This window comes from Condylura cristata, unplaced genomic scaffold (assembly GCF_000260355.1).
Source record: "Condylura cristata isolate star-nosed mole 26May11 unplaced genomic scaffold, ConCri1.0 scaffold00027, whole genome shotgun sequence".
NCBI classification, from domain to species: Eukaryota; Metazoa; Chordata; class Mammalia; order Eulipotyphla; family Talpidae; genus Condylura; species Condylura cristata.
In genome coordinates, this window is record NW_004567128.1 from 11,643,193 (window position 1) to 11,668,783 (window position 25,591).

Here is a 25,591-nt window from a genome sequence, read left to right on the forward strand (position 1 = left end):
TGTGTTTATTTTATCATCCCAGAGACATTTAAGGATTCTATCTTCTCTATTAGGTATAATATCTATTGTTACAATTTGCTTGAGAAAATGGATTTAGAGGTCACTTGGTCCAGTGCCCTCTGAGTGGCCGCTGACCTCCACCCAGATGCCACCCCTCCCACAGCTTCTGTGCTCTTGAATTTCTAAAGGCTTCCATCTGTGACTTTCTTTGGAGGAATGACCTTGGGCTTTTGGAGCCACTTTGCATGGACACAGAGAGCTTGTAGTGCCCGGGAGATTGGGCCTCCTGTCCTCCTCCACCCGCCATGATCCTGTCCCTGCATCAGAGGACCTTAGCTGCTGTGTGAAAATGACAGTCCACCTCCATTCACTCAAGAAGGGATAGGATTGAGGTTTATTTGTGTGGCCAGGACCTCCTGTGGTTTCTGCTCAGGCTGGGACTTCACCTATGACCACACCCTGTTTGTTTTTCCTTCTCTGTCTCTGTTCCACCCCAACCCCATCTTCAGATTCATTGTAACACTGACCTAAGGCATTGTCACTCTAGTTTGGGGAAACTGAGGCCTAATGGGATTAACCTGATTGCCCAAAGTCATGTACAACCTACCTTTGGATCCAGAGCCCTTGATTCTCTGTTACTTTAAGTTCTCAGCAGTTCTAAGTAAATGGTAGACTTACATTGTTGTCTGCTGAATTGATGAACACATGGTGAATGCACTAACAGTATTTCTTTGGATATTAAAGGATACGTGAAGTTAAGATATATTTCTTGCCTTACAGAAGCTTGAAGACAAGAGAAGAGAGAAAAGTAAAGTTTACTAAGCAGATCAGAAGAGCAGACAAATTGCTACTGGAATCCAGGAGAATGAGGGGTGGAGGGCAAGGATTAAGATGTATCATGAGAAAGGATCAAAAGTGTGGCGTCTGGGTTGGGACCGAGAAGGTTGTGTTTAAATAAAAGTTTGTTTCAAAGTTGCTGCCATTTTAGCAAACTGGTCCAACCACCAAGAAAAGCTATGTCATTGGACCAGTTTGCTAAAATGGCAGCAACTAAGAAACACAAGCATGGCAGACCTCTCCTGTCTCGCCCGCTGCTACCCTCAGCAGTGAACAGTCGATCTGCCTGTTCTGCTCTCCACTCTGTCTCTGGTGAATCCTCTCTTTTTCTTCTTTTAAAGATTTATTTATGCATGCAAGAACTGGGGCATGGGTACAGGCCAGAGGTGCAGGGCAGGTGAGAGGATTCACCATGTGACTCATCTCTGTGGCTGGGGATCGAATTCATGCTGCAGTGGCTGTGCTTAACCCCTAGCGCCACCAGGGAGGGCCAGATAAATAAACCTTAAAAAAACCTGTGTGGAGGACCTTCAAACTACTAAAAATGGAGTTACCACTTCTAGGAATCTACCCAAAGGACACAAAATCATTAACATAAAAGGAAACTTATACACTTATGTTTATTGTAGCACTATTTACACTAGCTGAGATGTGGAAACAACCTAAATACCCCCAAACAGTTAACTAGATCAAGATGTGGTGTACACAATGGAATCTCACTCAGAAATCAAAAAAGAAAAAGCTTGCACCATCTGCAGCAATATGCATGATTCTGAAAGGGACTATACTCTGAAATAAATCAAAAGGAATAAGAAAAATACTGGATGGTTTCTCTAATAGGAGGAGTGTAGGGAAACTGAACAATGGTTTAGAGAGGGAAAAAAAAGACAAAATTAGCAGGCAGATTATGGATCTGAGACACTACAGGGGAGGGGACAGAAGGCACCAAAATAAGGGAGAACACAAGAGACTATGGTGACAATTCATGGGTGCAGCGGTGATGAGAGATTTGTGGGGATTACTCCTGAGGGGACAAGTCAAATATTGCACAAAAAATACACAACACAGGAAAAACCAAAGGTACTCCCTGTCTCCCCAAAAAGTTAATGACTTTTGAAAATTTGATATAATTTACTCAATTTAGTGTCAGTTTTTCACTTATCACTGGAAACATTTCCAATGCTATCATGAAGTAGCCTTCGAAATCACGAGTCAATAAATTTTATTAACACAGCTATCTTAACGATATGTAATGCTACTTCCGTTATTGAATATTTAGAGCTTTCTAAATTTCTTTTCACATCAACCTTTGCTTACATTTCTGAGATTATTTATCAAGATTGATCACTGGACACAGTTATTGGATTAACTTTTTTGAGTGTTTTGGGGCTATATCAACAGATTGCTTTCTAGAACCGATTAAGTCACTCTCAGTGCACATGGCTTGTTCCGTCGCCGGAAGTTCTCGTCATTGATGGATGATTGAGGCAGAGAACACTTATTGAACACTGTCTCTGTGTGAGACTCTTGCTACAGTGGCAGACCATGGCTACGGAGCATCCCTTACTGGGCTTTCTTCTATCACCTTTCTTCTTCTCTTACATTCTTCAAATTAAGCTTCTCTGCTTGCCTAGAGCCCTGACCATTTTGGTTTCCTTTTTATGTTACCTTCTTACCTCTAACCAGTATTCTGTCATTTTTTGCTTATCTTTCACTGTTGTTTTTCCATAGCATTTTGTTCTTATTCCAGGTCACAATATCCTCTTATTTCTCTGAGGATATTGATGATAATCTGAAAGACATATTTTTCTTCTTCTCCCTTCATGCTTCTTTCTGTTCCAAGTGACTTTTTTATTTTGTTTCTGTCTTTCAGACCAAATACTTGACTTAACTGCCTGGTTTTCTTGGTCTCATTACACTTATGAACGAGACACATATAATGGCAGTAAGCAAGTAGGAGAGGATTACTGTATTGCCAGGCTCTGTTCTCAGTACTTTGCATTTAATTCTCACCATAACCTCCTTAGACAGGTTTGCTTATTATTCCCATTTTGTAGATGAGTTATGAGAGGCTAATAACTTGTTAAAGGCCTGTTAGCCAATAATCAGCAGAGGTAGGATTCCAACCTACAAAGTTCTGACCCATTGTCAGAGTACAAAACCACCATGGCAGTCTCATGCAGCGAGACTGGCAAGTAAGGCTGGCCATTGAGACCTTTTATTTGACTTTATTAGAGTCTTCAGTGCCTCTACCTGCCTGCCAGCCAAGGTTCTGGGATCTGAGGAGGAAAGAAGACTGAGAATCTTACCATTCGCTGCATGAAATGGCCTTGCTCCAGCTTCCCCGCTCTCACTACAGCACTTGCCTCCATTTGGCCTGTGGTTGTTGTTGGGGCGGGCCAGTGTCCTCACTGTGTAGAGTAGAAAAGCATATCTGGGAATAAAACTACTTTTTGTATATAGAAAATAACTTTGAGATATTTTCAGTACGAAATTCATTACTTTTTGGTATATCCATGGAGTTGTGCAGACATCACCAGGATATATTTCAGAACATTTATAGATTAAGGCCTGTACCCATTAGCAATTACTCCCCATTCTCCCTAACTTGTGCAGCCCGAGGTAAACACTAGTTTATGTTCTGTCTCGGCAGATTTGCCAATTCTGGATATTCATAGAATCCTACAATGTAATCTTTTGTGACTGGTTTGTTTACTTCCGGTAATGTGTACAGGATTCTCCCATGATGTAGTATGTATGAGATCTTCACTCGTATGAGATCTTCCTCTTTTTTGTGGCTGAATAATATTCCACCTCTGCATATATCACATTTTGTTTCTCCTTTCACTGGTTGTTGGGACATTTGGGTTGTTTGTACTTCTTGGTTATTATGATAATACATTCATGTCAGATTTTTGCATGGATATATGTTTTCAGTGTTCTTAAGAGTACAATTTCTGGACCATACAGTAATTATGGTTAGTTGTCTGAAGTTATAGTTAATTATGGTTAGTTGCCAGATTGTTTTTCAGAATGTTTGCACCACTTTACATTACAATGTGTGGGTATTCTGCTTTTAAACTGCTATGTAAATAAATTTTCCATCATTGTTTAAGTCCTGCCTTTCCAGATCACGGCCTGAGTAAGCAGAGGAAATCATGATTGGCTAGGGACACAAGCTTGTCAGTTTCTACTCTATCAACTCTTTCCTCTACAGAAGGATGTGCATCATCTCTTCCCCATTCTCTTTTTTTCCCTTGTAGATACACAATTTTCATCTTTACCATTTACTTTCATTTTAACTTATTTTTCATTTTAATAAGATTTCAGGATGTATTACAGGTAAATGTGTGTGTTCCAGGAAACTGGAAATTCCTTCAATTTCTGCTCTTTGAAATTCATATAAATGTTAATACATCTTACTCAAAAACAACATTTAGACTGTAACTCCGTTTTATGAAGTAGTGTCTATCTCTTCCTAATTGTTTTCTGTCTTTGTCTTTCTCCTTTTAATCTATGTATACACCGGCCATCTCTTCATACCATCTTCATAGATGTAGAGAAGGTTGGTATCTTGGTCACCTACTATTAACAATGTTTATGTCACTATCATGAGATCTGGGGTAATTCTTTGCTTTTTATTACTTATCTTTTTTGCTTATTTAAAAAATAAGCCTGGGTAAATTATATAAAAGTGTAAAAAATCATTATGCTAAAAAAAGTTGGCACCAGAGAAGTTAAAGGAGAAGGCATGAGTAACAGCATTAGATGGAGGTGAGAAATTGAAGAGGATGAAGGCTGAAAAACGATCGTTAATCCTCCAGTTGTAGACTCTGCATCTTTGTTTTCACATCACAACTTTAATTTTGATGTCAGAGGGCAACAAACTTGTATCCCACATATACCATGTTGTGCTTAAGAATAAGAAATAAGAAGACACGTATTCATGTCTCTAGAGTTGCATGTGCAACTGTCTCTGAGGTTAAAGAAAACTATTTATAAAAACAAACCTATAATAAATCCTAATGTCTGAGAGTAGTATAAAAATCACATAAAACAAAAAATCTTAGTAAAATAGTTATTCACTGTATTTGTGACACTCTCAGTTTGACAAACGCCTGTATAAGCATGTTTCTCTTGAGCATGCCATATCAGTAGAGAAAGTTTCTTGGGGGGAGGAGTGTTGTATAACAACGGAGGAAACTTCCTGTCTCAGGGGCAGGGTGAAATGGAGCTCCACAGAAGGAAAGAATTGAGAACAGAGGCATTTTGTTAAGCATGAACATTTCTCAAGCTGGGCTCATGTAAGATCGCACCTCCCCAGTTTTGAGTCCTGGGCTCTGGAAAGCAAAATAATTTTGTTACCTTCCAGCTGAAAGTGCAATGTAATTATTTGCTACCATGTACACAGGCCTGAAATCCAAATCCCAGTACTGCTCACCCTAAAAGGAAGCCAAATTCTATTCCTTCTTTATTTGCTTCTGATTGTAGACTTTGTCACCACCTTCCCTTTCAATTCTAATTCCAAATATTTCCTACCCATCAGTGACTTGTGCAGAAAGTGTGGTTCAGGAACTGCTAGCATCAGTTTCACTTGTGACTGCTTAGATGTGACTACTGTCAAGCCCTACCTTAGGCCTGCTCAAGCCGAACCTTTGTGGTGGGGCCCAGAGGGCATGCCGCATGTTACTAGGTCTCTAGGGGATCACCAGCTGTCTGTGAGATAACATTTGCTCTAACTGGTGAAAATTTCTCAACAGTGTGGGGAGAAATTCTCCCTGGTTCTCTTATTTTTGTACATCTTATGAGCGAGGCATTGATTGACCTTTGTTCTAGACTCCTTTCTTTGGAATTTTGTATGACAAACAGCATTGGAAGACAGAGATTACAACCTTTTGGAGGAGAGGGTAGATTTGCTTACTGTCTAGTTTAAGAAAAGTACCTGTTCTGCTCCCCACTCTGTCTCTGGTGGATCCTTTCGCCCCTCCCCCCCGACCCAAGGTCTGCACCCCAGCTCCTGTGTGCATAAATCAATCAGTTGTTATTTTTTAAAGTAGTTTTTCCCAGTGGGACAAAGGGCATGCCGACTGCTCTTTATAGAAGACACAAGTTCGCAAGCATGGCTTTGCTCAGCTGTGTCACACCCCGAGGTGAGGCCTCGGGCCCTTCTGTATCACCCTGTGGGATTCTGGCTGTCCTATGAGGAGTAAAGTTCTTTATCTCAGATCCAGAAGTTCCTGATCCTCTGCCAGCATCGAGGAAACTGGCAGCTCTTAGGAAGGGCAGAATTTCAGACCCATCCCAGTTCTTAATAAAGAGTTCTTCACGGACCTAATATGATACAAGGATTTTTTTTCCTTGTTTGTTTTGGGAATCTATAGCTTTGGGTTAGGGCATTGAATCTTTCCATGTTCCCTACTGAAATATAATAGTAATCGGAAAGTGTGGTTTTGGCCGTTCATCTCAGTTCATTTCGTCGGATGAACTAGCAGGTCCTGTGAAAATGAAAGATATTTCTGAAGAGTTGAGAAATGGCCACACTTGAACAGAGGTACAAGAGAGATGGTCAGCCTCAAAGGACGCCCTAGAGTGGGAAAGGCCCAGAAGATACTCTTTTGTGCTCAGACATTTTGCTCAGAGCGCTCTGCCAGCATCCGCCTCAGCTGGACACACAATGCACACTGATTTCCTGTAATTCCCTTCCTCATTCATAGTGAGTCAAGGGCATCTGCTGGCAGTGCTGTGGATTCTGTTGTTTGCAAACAGCAAGTAAACATCATCCATTGTCTGGGCTTTTTTGGAATGGAAGTTGTTATAACATGGGCAGTAAGAAGGTTTATCATGCGATGAGAGAAACAGAAAGATAAAAAGAGCTAATAAAACCTAGAAAAGGACAATAGGGTGATTTCTGCAATCACCAAATTGTACTGAGGCAAAGCTGGCCCAAGTCCATTCTCGGGAATTCCCTCACTTTTTTGACTAGGCCACATGTGAGGTGACGCTCAGATGACATGGTACTCCTGTTCATAGCCTGAATCCTGTACTTAAGCTTGGAGTCACACATCCCAGTAACCTGGAATGGAGTTTCTGGGTCATGACACATTCTAATGAACTGAAGATTCATAATTAAATATGGAGACCAGATTTTTGTATCTCAAGTTGGCATATATAGTCTGACAAATACCTGTCTACCTAAACAACAATAGGATATGTGAATTGAGGTAGTTCTGGAAAAGCCAGAATGGTTTTAATGTAGTTATTCAGCCATGTTTTAGTAATGTAAAACTTTTTAAATGATGAAGTGCATTTAGTCCAAAAATAGGGTTTAATCTGTTGATTCTGTTGGTTTCAATGACCATAGGGTCATATGATCGTCAACTAATTTTTTTGCATCTTAAGCTACTTTCAGCTTATATCTATTTTGGATAAATATGCGTCGGCGGAGAGAGTGTTTTTGTTGCTGCATCTCTTGTACTTTTGTCTGAACGAGTCTCTGAGAAATTAGGAAGGTTAATATGGGGACGTTTCTACCGCATCAAAGGGGTTAGTTGCAAATGAATTTCTCCTTTGGAGTCTGTTTCATATGGGTTCCCTAAGTAACCTAAATAATAAGGGCAACGGTCACTCTACAGCAGAACCGAGGCCACAGCAGAGCTGCACCGTCCAGCTGCTGTCCTGCCTTCCATCATTCCTTGCACCAAACTTGGGCCTATTGGGGAGAGGAGTGCTCAGCAGAGCCTCTTAGTGAATTGCCCCGGTGGTAATAGGAAACAGGAAAACTTTGCGTTCTTCTAACTAAATTCTTTGAGGTCTCCACAGGACTCTCAGGGAACTATGATAGCCCAGGAAAAAACATCAGAAGTGTCTGAAATTAAAATCAATACCTTAGGTTATATTATAGCAAACTTCTAAGCTCTAAACTGAAGTGGACTGTGGTATTTCAGAATAGCGCTTTCAATGTTTGTGTCTGTGTAGACCACATCAGCGTATTCATTCATGTGTGTCATCAATAAATGCTTGCTCAATTCCTACTGTGCACAGCCCTTGATGAACATTAGGACAGAAACATTAGTGAGGTCAAAATTCCGGCTTTTGAGCAGCTCAGAAAGGTGGCAGGAAGGCCATGATATCAGTAGATTATTTCTCATTATACTAAGTGTTCCAATAAAATTAGGGACAAAGTTCTGTGAAACCCAAGAGTGGTGAATAATCCAGCGTAGTGGCAGGCTCACCAAGGCCTGATCTGAAAAGGAAGCAATGTCAGGCTCATTCTAGGAAGTATAAAACAACCTTTTGTTTAAGGAGCAGAAGTAGAATATAGTAAGATTAAGAGTAGCTGCTAGTTCCCGGAAGTTTCTCAGGGCCAGGCAAGAACACAGAACATTCAGCACGGACTTTCACTGTCTTGTACCCACCAACCAATGTGACCGATTCAGTTGTTACCATTTCACAGCGGAGCGGATTGAAACTTGAAGCTACTAACCTGCCCCAGACCACACAGGTAGGAAGCAGTACATTTCTGACGAAGGAGTGAATGAAATCATACAGCATCCATAAATCTGGACTTGAAGAATGTCACTAAATTATAGTAGCAAAACAGATCACGTGTGTGGGTGACATTGTCCGACACTGGGAGTGGCATAAGCAGTTTCAGCTTTTCTTTGCAAAGAATGAGCAACTGTGCATTCTGGTTGCTTTTCAGGAAAGGTAGTACCTAGCTAACTTCATAAGACTCGCGTTTTCCTGAGTGAGTGGAGATTTTATTGACGTATTTCTTTTCTCACATTGTTGTTCATCTGGGGGCAGTATTTGATGTCTCCCTTCAGCTCTAGTTCCCATAGTTCTCCCACCACCGTAGCACCCTTGACCCATCTCCACAGCCCCTTGTGCTCTTCCCTTCCTGTTTTGAGCACCGTCCTCCTCCCTCCCCTGCTGTATGTCTCAGACCTATGATCAGCTGGCAAGTTTGATCCTTTTCTTGACCCTTTGTTCAGTTTCTCTATATTCTGCTTGTAAGCAAAACCACCCACTATTTATCCATTTTCTTCTAAATGATTTTGCTTAGCATAATCCCTTCCAGCTCCCATCATAATGTGGTGAATGGCATGAGTTTATATTTTTTGATTGCTGAGTAATACTCTATTGTGTGTGTATATAATACACACACACACACACACACACCCCATATCTTTTTGATTCAGTCATCTATTTTGGGGCATTCAGGTTGTTTCCATTCTTGGCTCTTTAAATAGTGCTGCAGTCAGCATAGGAATGTAGCTTTCTTTTTGAATTAGCGTTTTTGTGTCCTTCCAATAGATTCCTAGGAGGGTTATCACTGGGTCATACGGTAGATTCGTCTTCCGTGTTTTGAAGAAACTCCACGTTGCTGTCTGTTGTTCTGAACATAAATGACCCCCCTTGTTGGCACGTAGGTTTATCATCTGAGCATTACAAAATAACCTCTTCTTGTTTTCTAACTCTGTAAATACCTCTGCTGGTTATCTAACATTTTTTTTTCAATGCATATTTCACTTAATGCTTGGTTACTTCCCATGAAACTTATTCAGTAAACATCTGTTGAATCCTTAGACCCAGTCACATATAGTATCTCTTCTAATCTTTAAAATTGACATCCTGTGGTGGGTGTTATTAATTTCCTTCAAAGATGCGAAGACCTGATCTTGGGAAAATTGGTATATGGTTCAGAGTCACACTTGTCTAAAGTAAGTCAAGAGCCAAGACTAGAATTCGAATATTTTGACACCATGTCTCCTTTTTGTTCCACAAGACAGAGGGTCTCTTTATAAATGAAATTTGACTAAGCCTGCATGATTTGGCAAGATAGTAGAGGGAACACATTAAACACCCAAGATTGTGTCAACAGGATTCCATTAATAAACTGGAGTAGTGAACAAATGTTACAGGGTGAAATCTATCTGGATGGTGGTAATCAGATTGGGTTTGGCTAGGTGGGGGGAGCAAGAGCAGAGGGAGGTTTGTTTGACCAGAAGAAGAGCACCAGTAAATTGTTGAATTGTGGCTAAGCATGTAATCTGGACAATGAAAGGTCTTCCCATTGTAAACCATGTGAAGGTTTTTCAGAGCTTACAGCATTTTCTTGAATACTTTATGGACTATGATGGTATGAAAATAAACAAACTTTGGAAGGAGAACCTTGGAGACATAAAAACCTTGTTAATGTGTCGAAAACCAGCATGGGGACTTCTTAGCCTGACAGTTGACCATGCACGATAGAAACATAGGGTCATAGATTTAAAGTAGGTTAAACAAGGTGTGTTTGATGGCAGGTTTACAACCGAAAAATATGGTCTTACTTTGTTTTGAATTTTATCTCAGTGAATACAAGCATATTACATATTCCACTTGCAATCATTTTTCTCAGCAGTTCATCCATTGACATGCACACACACGCATGTGAGCAGATGTTTTCTAGTACCTTTGGCAGAAGAATTTAGTGCCTTGTACACATCACACCTGCCATGTCATGCTTATTGATTGAACGATTCAGCTTGCTGAAAGGTACTGGGTGAGATATTAATTTTAAAATGAAAGCCTTCACATCTGCTAATGCCTGTCAGTCTCTGGAGTGAATGTGCCATTCGAGCCAACGGAAGTGGGCAGAAGCAGCCTTCATGGGTAGGGCTGACAAGTTATTTTGAGTCTGCTGAATTACCTTTATTGTTGCCTGGTACTTCTAGGCAGACCTCTTCTTCCATTAAACTCCAGCGCTCACGATACTTCTGAAAATAGCTCTAGTGGTTTGGAACTCATCTTCCTAGGTTTTCAAATAAATGGAATATTTGTGGTAGTTGAACGATAAATGGTGAGATAATGGTGTTTTACAGGCAGTGAAATGACAAGGTCAGTTTTAATTAAGCTGAGATCAACCTCAGTCTGTATTGCACACTTCTGATTAGGTTATTTCAAATTAACATAAGTTTTTGGAGACTTCGCTGAAGTCAGTGGTGTTAAACACCAGCTGTGCTGGCAGAGAAGCGTGGGATATGAGAAGGAGATAGCATTCACATTGAAATTAGCACTTGGCACAATATAATTCTCTGATTGCAAACTATGTGGAGTTGCCTGTGCTAATTGGTTGATTTTATTTGAAGCAGATGTTGTTAGCTTTCCCACTAATGATCTGGAGAGAAATTCTTTTGAAAGACATGCCATGTTAGGATCTCTGCAGTATAATAAGCTAATTACAACTTTAAGTACTTGCAGTAATTAGCACAATGTGTATAAAGTGTTCCTGATCTTTTCACCCTGCCGCATTATTGTCAGGGCAGCTTGAAAAACAAAAAGGAACGCTAGCTGGATTGCGTCTCCCTGGTCTAGCCTCTTCGATTCCCAGACTTCTGTACTAAAGAGATAATGAACTCGACTTAAATCCTTCTCTTTCAGGCATGTCAAAAAGGTTTCATGCCAACCCTCACCCTACAATACCCAAGAAATTGAGAGTGAAATTTGCCAAGCTAAAATGTTACCTTGCGGAGAGATAGGCACTTGGTACCCATGAGGTCTTCATCGCCTCATCAGATGGAGGTATTTGAGGACACCGTTAGCATATTTACATCATGTTCATTTAGTTTATTGTTTACCAGCTCAGGCAAGGGAGCACACCTATATCTTATTTGAGGACATCAGTCCATCACACTTCTACACCCAAATGTGCTTGATATTTTGAGAAGCCTAAAATCTAGTCTCTGTATTGTTACAGATACCACTTTTCCTTATCGTAACCATGAGTGAAGTCAAAGTAGGATTAGATGTAGGCACTATGATGAAAATGGTGACAAATGTGGGGAAGAAAATAATTTATAAAGGTGAATCTAGCAAGCAAAATCCACAAGTAACTGCTGTGACAGACACTGATGCTGATGGCTAAAATCTGGCATCTCTATGAAAAGGCTTAGTGGATCAGTAGAAAATAATTGAGAGGTAAATGCCATCTTTTGTGGTCTTAAGGTTTCAGCTTTAGTGCACAAATTAAAGGCACTGAGTGGGTGGTGGGGTTTTGACTTCTAGCATCCTACTGAGAGAATTTAAAAGTCTTACTTGGCTACTTAGTAATGGAGCTTCTGCTAAAGTAGCAAAATCTCATTTAACAAGAGACCAAGGGATTTATAGATTTGGATTTTTTTTTAAAGATTTATTTATTCATACAGAACTGGGGTACAGGCCAGAGATGTGGAGGGTGAGAGGATTCACCAGGGACAGAGTGGGGAGCAGAACAGGCAGATTGATGAAGTACACGGCTGAGGGGAGGAGCGGGCGGGTCAGGAGAGGTCTGCCACACCATATGGTCACCTCCGGGGCAGGCGGGAATCGAACTCATGTGGAAGTGGCTTTAGCTTCTTAGTACTGTGCTTTAACCCGCTGCGCCACTAGGGAGGTCCCAGATTTGGATTTTTAATATCTGTTGTTTGCAGGAGATGCTTTTGAGTGAAAATGCAGCCATTCATAATGGCGCCTTCTACTGGAACAAGCAAATGATCCGACTTCTATGTTTTCTTAAAGATCCTCTGATTTCAAGATACATCTAGGGGGAGGAAGAGACTGAACAAATTCTCCTTTTAAAGTACCTTTGAAAAAGCTGGCTGGCTCCCTTAGCTCTAATTTCGGAACAATGGGCAACTTGGTCTTATATTCTCAACTTGGCTGCAGAAATAAGATAGAAAATTCCCTTGTTCTTACCTCTAGGGCTGTTGTCTCCTTGCTTTTGGAATTACAAGTTGGGGTTTCTGTAGTTGCTGAATTATATCAGTCTCCAGTGATGACGTAGCATTTCACAGGTAAATAGCCCGGTTCGGTATACTTCAGTACGTTATACCCTAAAGAGGAGTCAAAGAAAAATTCCACATTTATTTAGAAAAGCAAAGATAGGGAAGGCTAATAGAGATTCACCCTCTAAAATTATTAAAAGTAGGAGACCCCAATACTTTAAATATTCTTTATAAATAGAAACATTTTTTGTTTATAAAAATTTACTGATACAAGTAATGAAAAATTAAGCAGAAAAGATTTTGTGCTAAGCTTATGGGAACTTAAGTCTTCAGTAGAACTTTATAAGAGAAATAATTTTCAAAAGAGCCTTTTTATTGAGGCAGTAGTGATGTATAACACTGAGTCAAAGGCATAGGATCACACCTCTGATGTCTGGCATCCCCCCACCCCCAGGGTCCACTGTGACCCCCACCCCCTGTCTTTTCTCCCTCCCCTCTCTGCCCTGTAGCTTTAATTCTGCAGTCAAATTTCTAGGGTTGGTTTCTGATTGGGTTTTGTCCCTTTATTTTTGTTCTCTATATTCTACCTGTAAGTGGTACATGTACACAATGGAACACTACTCAGCAATAAAAGAAATAATTATGCCCAAGCAGAACATTTAAGAACAGAGGCTAAGCCTAGTGCTGACATTTTAAGCCTGGCACCATATCTGTATGTCTTAGGCACCTGATAAATAGTAAATAGTAAATGGATGAGTGGCTTTGGTGAAAAATTGACTCCCCATTTCTGTCACTGCTGAGGTTTGATCAGGTTCCACACTCCTGGAACAATTGTCACGAATTGGCATTACTTAAAATGCCATATATAATTATTTTCCCACAGGCGTTGGTACACACGGTTAAACACATGCACCAGGAGCTGGGAATTTTGACAGGTGACATCTTTACTGAGAGAATTTAAAAGTCTTATTTGGTTGTGGAACAGATCAATCCACTTAGTCCTGGAGCTTCTGCTGGAGTAACAAAAACAAAAACTTTCTTAACAGTAGACCAAGGCATTAATACTGCTTTATCAGTAAAACTTCTTCACTGTTATATTTTGTTTACTTATTCCAAAGCTTCTCTCCTATTACTTACTCCTAGTATTTATTACCACTATGGTCATAGAAATACAAACTAGTTTTCTAACAATATATATGTTTTTGCTTGCCTATGAAAATTAACATTTTCATAAATTTGAGAAAACTGGAAGTTGTCAAACTGATGCTAGATGTTTTAGATATCATAGTATGTGTACTCCTGGATGTTGTGTGTGTGTGTATGTGTGTGTATGTATGTATACATGTATACATGTATATATATGTATATACAATGTGTTAGGTATATATATAAAACATATTACAACGTGTTATATTACACATCATGCATAGATTTTTAAAAAAATCTATGTATCTGTCATAAGAGAGTTTGCCATTGGAAAGATCACAAACACACCAAATGGTTAATTTTACATACCTTTATGCTCTGATTATAAATATTTGGAAAGAGTTAATGGTTAAAAATAACTTTTTTCTATACTTTTCTTTGGGGTAATGAAAAGAAACAGCCTGACATACAGAAGGGCAAACTGGCTTTTTAAAACCTTTTCGTTTTCTAGGAAGACTGCGGAGTTTTCCTAAAGAGTCGTACCCCAAATTTCCTGGGGCTCAGCAGATTGTAGCATGACCTTTTATAATGCATCTGCTCACTGTGATGCAATGGATGTGCCCACGTGTTCCAGCATGTTCTCCACTGTCCCAGTAGGGTCTAGTGAGGCGTCTGGACACAATCCGCAGGTGCTAGCAGAAATCATTATTTCTTCTACTTCTAGATATACAAAATGGGGAAAAGGAAACCTTATTTGACTGTTGGGAAAAAAATTAAAATTCACTCCAGATTTTAAATCAACGAATTGAGATTGATCTGTAGCGAGCACATCAATTACATATATGAGAATCCCTCCCATGCAAGATTTTAAAAGAGTGCGCTTCCCTCTGGGTTATAGACTATATGTTGCTGGAATAGGACTAAATCATATTTCGAGGGATACTTCCCCCCCTTTTCCAAGGCAGTTTTTCTTTTTTACCATAAAAAGCTTGAAAAACAAACTCCCCGAGGCACCAGAGGCAGGAGTACGCGATGCTTTGGCTGCAGACCAGAGCTGCGCAGTGGGTCTCTGCTTCCTTTGTGTCCCTGGCGCCCCCCTTCCCTCCGAAGCACACACAAAGCTCTGCATGACTTTCTGGTTTCAAGCTCCAGTTTTGCAATTTTTTCCGCTGTGTGTTGGGAAGAAATTACAATACAAAATTATATCCCCTGAAGCAATCATATTGTTTGGGGGGCATAGGAAGGAGGAGAGGTAGAGAGATGAGTTTCTTTATTTAAAAGGGGGCTGCTATGAGCCACCATGCCCATCTCTTGCTGCTCCACGAACCTCTCAGGTTTTTTTTTTTTTATAACTCTTATTTAATTTTGCAAAAAAGTAGCTTAACCACTGAGAAAATTGTGCAGAGGAAAGAAAATTTCTGCCTGATGAGGGATTATGCTCAGCAGAGATGCAATAATATACTGTGCTGCTTGTTTCTATCTGCTATTTTCTCTCCTCTGGGCATACCCCATTTCACACATACATCCCATAAGTCATTGGATTGAGAGTTTGGCAGACCCAGGAGTGAAGAAGGGGTGATTTCAGCTTTAGTCATAGCAGGTAATGGGGTTGGCAAAGAAGGTTTCAATATTGCTTCAAGGAAGTTGAAGATGACTAATGCGATGACTAATAGTAACATCTAAAACAAAAGCAAAGCTCTGCTCTACAGTAAGAATGAGTGACCTTCTTGCTTGGAAGAGGGGGCCGAGGGGGTGGATGAATCTCTGGGAGGAAGATTTCAGAACAAATAGGCCTATAATGTTGGTATTTAAATGCAATTTACTCATTCGCTTCAGCAGATAAAGTCTTAATATGCCTGTCATCTGTGGGCAGAGTCTGAAGAATTATAAGCATTAATTTGTTTTAAATAATTTGAAAAAGAACAGTTTTATTAAACACTGCAGTCATCTTAGTAAAAAATTAAAATACGTCTTTTTAATCGCATAAAATAATCTCTGCCTACAGGTCTTTTTTTATGGTTAGATTTTAAAATTATAAATAATTTGTACTTAAGAAAATCATGTTGCAATGGTGGCCTCAGATGCTGAAGCCAAGAGGGTTGTGGTGGTGAATGTTTGTATGTGCTCGCAACCTGCCTGCCCAGGAGTGTGGCCGCGGCACAGCCTGCCATGTGGACATCGGATGAAACAGAGGAGGTGACATACAAACTCCTCATGAATCTCCATGATTCTGTGCTTCTGTCTAGTGTCAGGCTTTCAATGAGATGAAATAAGCTTTTTTCTTCAGTTTATCTATCTGTGTTTTGCTTTGTTTCCCTGGAAACTTACTTCAGTGAAATGGCGTCATGTCTAATACGATGTGACTTAACGTTATAGACACACTAATTTAATGCTGGGATTCATTTTTTAAAAATATAATAGTTTATTTTTACATCATTTTGTGCATCTTTCCATCTCAGTTGTAATCCCCTTGGGCTTCCCATCACCAAATCACCCGTGTGCCATCACCATAGTCCAGTACATTTCCCTCCCCCCACTGTTTCTGATCCCATTCCCCACTCGACCCTCATGAAATGTCTCTGATATATAGCTGTTCATCATTATCATTTTCTTGCCTGTTCCTTTATATTCCTGCTATGAGGGAAACCATCCAGTATTTTTCCTTTTCTTTCAGGCTTATTTCACTAAGCATGATCTTCTCCAGCTCCATCCATGTTGCTGCAAAAGGCATGTGTTTCTTTTTTTTCTTTTTTTTCTTGGTTGCTGAGTAATACTCCATTGTGTATATGTACCACATCTTTTTAATCCAGTCATCCACTTTTGGGCATTTGGGCTGTTTCCATGTCTTTTTAATTGTAAATAAAGCAGCAATAAACATGGGGGTACAGGTATCTTTTTGAATCAGTGTTTTTGTGTCTTTTGGGTGGATATCTAAGAGTGGGATTGCTGGGTTGTATGGAAGCTCCATGTTTAGCAATTTGAGGAATCTCCAAACAGTTTTCCATAGTGGTTGTACTAATTTGCAATGCTGGGATTCTTACTGGAGGTGCTAATCCAGTAAGATAATCTGTTTTTGAATCCCTAAAAACAGTTGAAAATCTTGTGTATTATGTGTACTTTATGGGAATAAGGTCCATAACTGTATTTCCGACTTTTTTTTTTGTATTAACAAAAATGGCGTGTGATTCCGATAATTGTGAGACAAAGGTAAATTGTCAGTATTACTTTACGCCTGACTTCACTGAGTCTCATGGAATTTTATTCACAATTTTTAAGTTCAGCTATTTAATCTAATAATCTTTCTCTATGTGGTCAAGGCTATTAGACTTTCACTGGCTTTAAAATAAGTTGTCCCCTCTCTGGAAAGTAGAACTTAGTCTTCAACCCTACCCAAGTTTTGACTAGATTTAGTGAGTCATTTCTAAAGAGTAGGAAAATTAGTCACTTTATAGTGTAGAAGTCTGGCTAATCCTACTTTAACCAAGTGATGTTGTGTCATTCTGCAGATACGATAGAAACTGAAAAAGGCACTTCACCTCTGTGATCGTTTTCCACAGATACTTACCCTCAGTCTAGTCATGAGAGACATATCCCAGAAATGTCCACCAAGATTAGGGAACTTTGTATAGGATACCAGGTCAGTATTCAAGAATGAAATATAAAAGAAGGCTAAGAAATTGTCATAGACCAGAAGTGACTGAGGAGATAGGAGAAGTAAATGCAATATGATAATAGCCATTTTAATAAGTGAGGAAATATCTTACTGTGATTGTGGTTTGTATCCCCTTGATGATAAGCAGAACATATTTTATGTATCTGTGGGACATCTGTAATTTTCAAGGATGTGGGGGAAGAAAGGAACCCTTGGGCCTAGTTGGTCAGGATGTCATAGATGCAGCCACTATGGAAAACAGTAGGTTCCTCAAAAATTTAAAAATTATTACCATGTGATCCATTAATTCTACTTCTGGGCATTTATTCAAAGAATGTGAAAACACTAATTTGAAAAGATATATGCACTCCTATGTTCATTATAGCACTATTCACAGCAGCCAAGATATAGAAATGACCAAAATGTCCATGGGCAGGTGAATGGATAAGTAAAATGTGGCATGGATACACAGTGGAATATTATGCAACTAGTAAAAAGCAAAAGCTTGCCATTTGTGACAGTATGAGTCAATCTTGAGGGGATTATGCTAAATGAAATAAGTCAGAAGGAGAAAGACAGATACTATATACTTTCATTCATATTTGGAAGATAAACAAACCTAATGAATAAAACAAAGCACTTGATTCTAACAACAGAATGGCAGAGAAAGAAGAGGGTCAGGAGAGAATGGGGAGTATTGGATGGTGGTGGATGGTAACAAGATCTTGGTGGTTTATGATGTGGTGTGATATGTGCTGTTGTCCAGGTATGGACTTGTGTGCCTGAAATGTATCTAATCTTATGGAGCAATGTTAACTCTGTTTGAATGAATGAATACGCTGTGCTATCATTGTTTGGGTGCTGGGACCAAAGAGAAACATTAATGACAACCCGATGAAAGCAAATAAAGTCTAAAATTTAGGTCATAGCAATGTACCAATGTGGGCTTCTTATTTTGACATATCATGAAGTTGTGGGATGTTAGCAGAAGGGTAATTAGGGCAAGTACATATAGGAACTCTTTTTATCATGCAAATTGACTAAAGTCATTACAAATTAAAAGTTAATTTAAAAAAAGTTGTTTGAATCTGAAAAGATGACTATAAGTTCAACTCAATTTTGTTTCTGGGTTAACCACAATAAATGCCACCCTCTCTGGCACTTATTTTTCTGTAGGACCCTATGTACTAATCTACTAGCAAAATTAATGGTATTCTCCTGGGGGTAATGAGAGACAGTATTGCCCGGTGGTTTATGGATTTAGACTTCTCATTCCATGCAGCTGGAATCTGATGCCAGGGTTTACCACTTACCAGTTGTGTCAAACTCAGTACATTTCTCGATCTTTCCATGAGTTGACCTGCCTCACAGGGCTGTGTGAGCTTGTAAGATAAAGTTACACATTTGAATCCCTAGAATAGTGCTTAGAGTAGTGCCCTAGAATAGAATAGGCTACTTAGAATAGTATATACTCAATAAGTGGTTATGGTGATGCATTAGAAACAAAGCATTACATTTTTTAAAGATTTATTTCTTTATGCATACAGAACTGTGGTACAGGCCAGAGGTGCAGGGGGCAGTGTGAGGATTCACCAGAGATAGAGTGGGGAGCAGAACAGGCTAACTGATGAAGTACACTGCTGAGGAGAGCAGTAGGCGGGTCAGGAGAGGTCTGCCGTGCCATGTGGGTGACCTCTGGGGTGGGGATCGAACTCATGCTGAGGTGGCTTTAGCTTCTCAGTGCTGTGCTTTAACTTGCTGCGCCACCAGGATTATTTTTTTTATAACACTTAGCATACAAGATCTAATTACTTACTCCTGCTGCTGCTTTTAGAAGGCAAGATCCTTGAGGATGGAAATATGTTTTATTTATCTTTTAATTCCTATGCTTGATAAATACTATTGCTTAGTAACTATTGATCAAAGGTGTGTTTAATTTCTTGGATCCTAACTTGCCTTAATCTGGAGATTGGCTGTGACCCTCTTGCCACTCCTGCCAGATTCCACACTTGGGTGGGAGGTAATAATGAATGAATCAACACTCTTTACTGATCTTCTAGCTTCAGATAAGGATGCAGATGGATTTATCTGAGGTCTCTGCCCAGCCTGTCAAACTCATCAACTCTATATACTAATGTATTTTTAAATTAATTTGAAGTTTATAATAAAACTAGATTAAACAGTGCTGAACACAGGTGCTTGAGTCTAAGAAGGTGGAGAGCTGGACCACGTAAAAGGATGAGGATAATCCACTTATGTGGAACTTTGAACACACCTTGCTCTACTGCCCAGCATGAGAGAAAATGAGCTGAATTTAAAATATCCCCAAGTTTGTCAACTCTTCACATTGCACAAGTACAGAGTATTTTAGGATTATTATGGTATCATTTAATTATTGAAGGGAACCTAACTTATTTAAAACATTTACTAATATGTGCAGGGACTTTTTTGAAGATAATGTGGAGAACTTTTGAGAAACTGATTGTAGTGGTATTGATAAAAATGAGTGTAACTGAGTTTGGTTGTGAAATGAATATGACATCATTACTATAAAATGTACTGGGAAGGCAGCAACAGAAAAAAAAAAAAGAGGGGAAAGATAAATTACTTTGGGACTTCTGTTCTCCTGACAAGTTGTGTTCTTTGACTTGCTCCTTAATATCTTTAAGGAAAAATAGGCAAATCAGTATACTTCCAGCAAGTTTAGCAAACATTTCTAAATTCTTCTCCCAGTAACCAGGGGGTGTATTGTGAGTAGGAAGAATATTCGAATTGATTGAAACTGGCCAGAGAAACCCTGTCTGATGTTTGATAGCTTCAATTCTTCTTCTTCTTCTTCTTCTTCTTCTTCTTCTTCTTCTTCTTCTTCTTCTTCTTTTTTGCAGGACAACTAAAGCCAAGCTCACACCCTGGCCATATATTTGGAAGTACAGATTCTACCCACATAATTTAGGCACCTGAATGATATAATATTATATCTCATAGTCTCTGAACAAAATGAATGTAAAAGTAGCTCTTGTAAGCACTGTTACCATTTTTGATTAGCTAGGCTGAGAGTTACCACATGCTCTGGGAGAGATTATCTTAATTTGGGGGATCAGGTTACTTGGCAGTAGTTGATAGGGCTAGTTCTTAAACCCTGCTTTTTCAGATTGAATTGCCCAAGGTTGGAACTGACTAGATTTGGTGCATGTAATTCCAGATGCTCCGGTAATTATAGTGCAAGACTGAATCTTCTGTTCTCATTTGTCTTTTAAAAACACTTTCATTCCTCATTTGGTCTCTTTCACCCAGTATTTAGGGGTTATAACTTCTATGAGTAAAATTTAGTTTTAAATGGAAGAAAATTTAGCTCCTGCTACTATGGTACTAGTTAATCATAAGTTCATAAAAAAGCCAACATACTGGGTCAGAGAGCCAGCATTAAAATTTGATGCATTTGGGGAAAATAAATTAAAAAGGTCTAGTAGAAAGCTTGCACTCCAGAGTTTTTTCTCTATCGTCTGTCATCTGAGGCATAAACCTGTGCCCTCGTGTGTATCCAATTGCAATGTATCTCTTCTATCTAAAGTCAGATAATTACAAGGTTCCATAGTCCCTTGGCAGATTGAATAAAGGGTTACTTTAATTTCTTTTCTTAGGCTCTACATGTATATTGTGTTCTGTAAAGATACTGTACACAGTTCTGTAGTAAGGCTGATTATAAGCATTGTACAAATTAGTATCTCTGGTTAGCTAGTAGTAACCAGGGGTTGCTCAAGACACATAGCCTGTGTTTCTGTTTGGGTTGTGAGATGCCCATGATAGTCTTAATGGCATATTCATCGAGAAGTATCATGCATAAATCAAGCAGTAGTCATTCATCAAATGCTACTGAGCCAAAACCCGGGACATGTGGTCATCTGAACAACCAGTCAGAGAAAAGACTAATAACTCAATGCCATTATTTCTATGGTATAATAATATATGGTAGAGCAGTGATACAATGTAGTGGCAGGTAAGGGACACTTTATAACATTGTTTAAGGGACATGATATAACACTGTTCTAATTAATTGGTGAATATATTAGGAAAAGTTTGGATTTCAAAAGGGAAAAAAAAGCTTTCTGGGAAAGGTTTTTACTTTTTTAGAGATAGGAAGAAAGGGCCTTTTAACAAGCGTCTGTGGTGGAGGCTGAGAAGACGAGGGCCAGGTTATTTTACAAGGCTGGTATTTAGCTTGGGGGTAAAAATACATTTTAGCACCATATGACAGGACAGTATCTTTTGACTTTTTCACATAGAATTCAAGAGCAGTTTTAAAAAGTAAGATGTGGTCATTATTTCATTTTAATAACTGACTAATTTTCAGTAATTTGGGGGACAGATACCAAGTCTGAGACATGAGAACATCAGACAAATAACATGAGAATGGGTTAACAAGGGGTTGCACAGCACCTCCTAGGTGTTCAGTAAATGCTAATGCGTGGTGGTAAACATCACCAACATAATGCCAGGTTTGGTGAAGGCAAGGGATGACCATCGTTTAATGCAGTTCTCATTGTTTTTCTTCCAGAAGAGTGTGGTGACAGGTCCACTGGCTTCCAGCCCGAAGCTCAGTCAGGTGAGCAATGGTGAACGGCACATTTTTTTTTTCCTGCTGGTGAAGGAATGAGATGACATTCTTACTATGTGAAGTAAGTCAAAACAATTACACATTAAAATATATCGACATCCAAATGCACTTACTTGAATTTCATTTTCGATGAGTTTTGACAAACAAATACATCCATATATCTACCACCATACTTCATATAAAGGACATTACCATGGCTCAGAAATGATTCTGTGCCTTTTCTTAGTCAAACCCCTATTTACTTCTCCCAGGTAATCACTTACTTGTTTTCTGTCACTACACATTAGATTAAGCTTTTTAAAAACAAATTTCCCATAAGTGGAACCATACAGCATGTTACTCTTTTGTATCTAGAATCCTTTGCTTGAGATGAATTTTTTTGAGTTTGTATTTTATTGCTGAGTGGTTTCCTATTATTGTCTTGTTATGTCATGATTCACTTACTGATGCATATTTTACTTTTATAATAGTATGATTAATTTCAGTTGTTTAGGGGACCTGTGTCTCTGGCAAGGCAATGTGATAAGTTGTTCTCTCATAGTATAGTTTTATGACATAATATGTTTGTCAGCGAGTTAAAAATGCTATAAAAAGAGCTGGAGTGGAAGAACCACCACCCCCTCCTTTAGCTGTGATAAAGCTCTGGAAAAGCCTCTTCCTCTGGAAATATGGAGAAGGCTGAGGACATGTTTCATAGTGAATATTCTACCCTTTTTCTTGGACGATGACTCTTCCTTGGATCTTCACTGTGAGACCTGGTGGTATTTTGGGAGATAAAGTTGTCATAATTTTTTTTTTTTTTGCTCTTACATTGGCCCATTGAAGTCTCCAGCAGTATGAAAAACTATCATTAAATATGCCTACTGGTTTATGGCTCCAGTATTGGCTTCTTCAAGTAAACGGTTGTTGGCTGTGCGTCTCTGAATGCAGATCTCAGATTTCAAGGGTGTAGTTGCCCTGTGACCGCAGTTCTTTGACGGATCCTAGAGAAGTCTTGATTTTATTTTTTTCCATTTTATTGCTGTGTGAAGACATGCTCAATTCTTTACATTTTGTAGCTGAATCCAAAAGTCTCACTCAGCTTCATTTTGAAAGGTATTTTCCCTAGGAATATAATTTTAGGTTTATAGGTGTTTTCTTTCAGTGCTTCAAAGGTGTCATTTCATTGTCTTCAGACTTGAATGGTTTCTCATAGAAATCTGCAGTGATGCTTGTTCTTGTTCCTCTAAACATAATGCATGCTTCCCCACCCTCCTTTGGCTGCATGGAATATTTTCTTTTTTAAACAATTTGATTGTGATATGTTTTTTTGCTTATTCCCTTGGGTGTTGTTGATATTCTTGTTTCTGTGGGTCTGTAGTTTATAATTTGGGGAACCATTTACTCATTATTTTTACAAATAATTTTTTTTAATTCCTTCCTCTCTTCTTCTAGGACTCCAATTAGTATGTTAGATCATTTGCTATTATTACATAGGTCATTGTTTCTGTTTATTTTTTTTTCCATTTGTGCTTCAGTTTGAATAGTTTTTACTGCTATTGCTATGTCTTCAAGTTTACTAATCTCTCCTTGTACAGTATAAACTCTTTCTTATTTAACACATTGTTTCTCATTCTGTAATTTTTTTGTGCTCTCAGTATATTCTGTTTTTCTTTAAAAATACAGGCATATCAGTCATATCTTCCATTTCTATTTAATATAGTTAATTCCACCATCCTTGTCATTTCTTAGTCTCCCACTTTTTTTTTGTGGTTATGTGTCGTATTTTCCTGCTTCTTTAGAGGTATAATAGGTTTGATTGGATGCTCAAAAGTGTGAATTTTATTTTGTTGAATGTTGGATGTTGGATTAAGTTGCATTCCTTCTAAGAGCTTGGGCTTCCACAGATAGTTAATTCACTATGGATTACTTTTACATTTCCAAAGCTTGTTTCTAAGCTGTCTAAAGGCCAATTCTAGACAACAATTTAGCCTTGCTTCTAAGTAATAACCCCTTCGATGTCTCTACCAAATCATATTTATACCCTCTGAAACACATTTATGTTGGCTATTCAGGAAACTAATGATGTCCCATGTGACTAATAGTCCCCTGTAAATCCTAGGAGTTTCTGTCTCATTGTTTTCTGATAGTTCTAATAACCAGAAACAATGAATTCAGTGGAGAAGGTAGGAGACAGGTGGGAGTAGGGAAATGGTGAGGAGAGGAAGGAGTCAGATGGGGCATGCTAAAGAGAAGAGAGGATGGAAGGGGAAAGAGAACACTAAATGGAATAGAAATTAGGGTATGGAAGTCATTTGTATTTTGGAATTCTTTTGTTCCCCCCTTTGGCATTCAGTAAAGCTACAGTCCTTACATTCTCACTTCAGATTTGTCAATCATGAGGACTTACCCTGACAGAGCCATTAAACAAGGAAATTAGGTATTTTTTTTTCAATTCAACAATTGTAGATTATTACTTTCTTGCTCTCAATTGTAGAGATAGATAGCAATGTTGATTGGAAAACAATATTAAACTACATCGACGTACCCCAGTATCTGGGTTCTGGAACTAGCTCTTATTTTTTGTGGGACTGAAACTCACTTGATCCCTCTAGCTTTCACTGGGTTAAATGATTTTCATCCCCTCCTTTTATTGCAAGTAGTCTGATTCTAACATGGAACAGCGGTCAGCTTTGCTGTCTTAACTTTGCCATTTGGATTCCTGTGTGTTACTTCAAAATCTTTGTAGAATATGGTGCTGGTCGTGAGGGATTTAATAATCCTCAAACAGAGAAATAAGCAAATAATAAAGACAAATGAAATAATACAACAATAAACATCTAACCCTTATTCAGGTAGTCATCTATTTAAATATGCAATATTTGGCAAGTTTTGTGTGTGTGTGTGTGTGTGTGTGTTTCTCTGAGAAAAAACACATAACAGCCTGAATTAGAAGGTAAGTGGGAGGCTGTTACAAATAGGAAAGAATGAGAACAGTAAGTGGTGACCATTTATTTTCCATACTGATCTCAAGGAGATAGAAAACTGCCTTGTGTTTCATAGTATATTATGTCAATTGTTATTCCAGCTGAAGACATCTTATTATCAACATTAGTTTCAACTAATGTTTTATTTGAGAAGGCAGGAAAAAAGTTCCCTTTTTTGTGCATCAAATAGCCAAAAAAAAAAAAAATGGTCTAACTACTTTTACTATGATATGAATTTGTTTCTCAGTAAGATGATACTATGTCATTTAGATTTGTTTGTTAGATTTATTTCTAATGTAATTAATAGTTATGGTAATTGAAATTCCATAAAGAATATACTCATATCACGGTCCTGGTGAGATGATTTTTTATAGTAGCCTTCCTGATATTGGTGGTATGATCTTCTCATCTGTCTTCCTGATTGGAGGTATGATCTTCTCATCTGTCCTCCTAGTCATCTGTCATAAAGTCATAAATGGGTTTTATGCCCTTCAGCATGGTTCAGATACTTGATCATGGCCCCTCTTTCTTTCTTCTTAAATTTGACAGATTTTTTTAAAAGGCTGGGACTGTATCACCTTTCCTGTGTGACGTTTTTTTTCCCCCTAGCATCCACAGCTCTGTGATG